Raw genomic sequence first — 1,987 nt, forward strand, 5'->3', positions numbered from 1 at the left:
AGCACCTTATGTTCTCTTGTTCATGGTGTATAGAATTATACTTGTAATAAATATGTTATTAGATATATGTTTCGAGAAGTTAAGATGAATATTATAAGGTTTATGGTATTTTATCTTGCATTTTGACATATTTCTTGATGGTTTTTTTAACTCTTTAACATTATTAATTTGAGTATACAAACATGATAAAACTCGTGCTCTACTTTTTAGCTTTCTTAATAATCTAAAGTGGGTGGGAAAAACCAATGCACTAACTCAGCACGAACACTGCACGGACCTTTCACAAACACTGAACTTAGAAAAAAAAGCTCTCCAATGCACTCAAATCGTCATGCTGTTTTCAAAATATATTCGCTTCCACTAGTAGTATTACGATTTACGAACACGTTTTCAACGAGTTTGTGTCAAGATACAATGTAATGCAGATTAATTGCAATAAAGGTGAAGGCCATGAATTGATCTATCGATTTGAAGTAACAAGACGAAGGCCTTACAGTGGTGGCTTTGGAAGAATTTCATTTCTAGGTGATACAGAAATTGCATTGGCTCTCAGTACAATGGTTTTCTCAACTAGAGCTTGTCAATTACGACAATATATATTTGTATAAGAATGCCAACATGCATCAAGAATGGGTTGCTCATCTTCAAGCCGGTGCTGGAATTGTGGCTGATCACATTCCCCATGAGTTGCCCATAGGGTGTAAAGAAACTTTGTCGCTCTTGTTCGTGCCATTGATCTGGCCGAGTACACCTGTTATCAAAGGATGCATATGTTATGATAAAATCTCACCAAGTGCATGGTATCCTAGAAAATCAATAAAATGACGAAAAAAATTACCATTTCCATAAAGATTGTGTAAGTGCTAGAAACAAATTACATATGATAGAATTTTAAGTTATTCATGATCGTAAGCAATGACGAAATACATATATCGTTATTATGAATAAATTAGCATGTATGATATTTCTCACCTATGAAGTGAGTAGCCAATTTCACAAACTAAAATGTAATAACATTTAAATAGATGCGTGAATGTTTTGTTGAGAGAAGAAAACATTGGAGACCTAATGGAGAAATTTCATGTGGATAACTATCTAAGCGTCAATGGATAATCTCTAACGTTTGATAGTAAAATTGGTCTTTCGACTTTAGGTCATCATATTATCTTATACAAGGACATTCATACTTTGGTGATGTTAGATGTTGCGATACCAAGAGTTGCTAATACAACATTGTTCGAGTATGTCAAGAATTGTATGATTGTTATGAATGATCAATAGAAGATTCGTCACTCTTAGATAGCAACAATTTATTATTTATTGTTTAATTTGATAATGAAATCCTTGGCTAATGTGAGTTCATAAGTAGAAAAGAGTTTGAACATTCATTGATTTAAAAGTGGGGTGAAAAAGATGATCGATAATCGAGATTTACACATTTTCATATTTCGTAATTGATTGAATCATATTAATGAAAGGATAATAATTTCTCGGTAAACAAACAGGTTTGATTTTGTTACATCACGTAACATTTTTCGTTACATGTATTATCATAACATATTGCTAATGTCAATTTGGGACAACAAATGTGAATTAATTAATCTAAGTGAATTAATGATAGATTAAAAGGAGTTTTAGATTATCTATTTTGATTAGATCAAAAAAATAATTCATGTCGTCCAATATCATGATTGGAAACCTAATGGGTCTCTTACAAAATGAGAACTAAGAAAATGATATTATGAATTAATTAATTGATAAGTGTTGAACATTTGTAAAATTAATTAATTAGATTATTTATTAATATGTTTAAGTTAATTGATTGAATTAATTAACTTATAAGCCAAGCTTAATTAATTAGATTAATTAGATACTGAACCAACCTATATTTAATAGGTAAGTCAAGCCAATTTAATCTTTTATTAATAAGCAATTAGGGTTCGAGAAGTCAATATACACATCTCACAATATCATAACCTTGCTAGCA

The sequence above is a fragment of the Olea europaea genome, chromosome 8 (genome assembly GCF_002742605.1).
Source record: "Olea europaea var. sylvestris chromosome 8, O_europaea_v1, whole genome shotgun sequence".
In the NCBI taxonomy this organism is placed as follows: Eukaryota; Viridiplantae; Streptophyta; class Magnoliopsida; order Lamiales; family Oleaceae; genus Olea; species Olea europaea.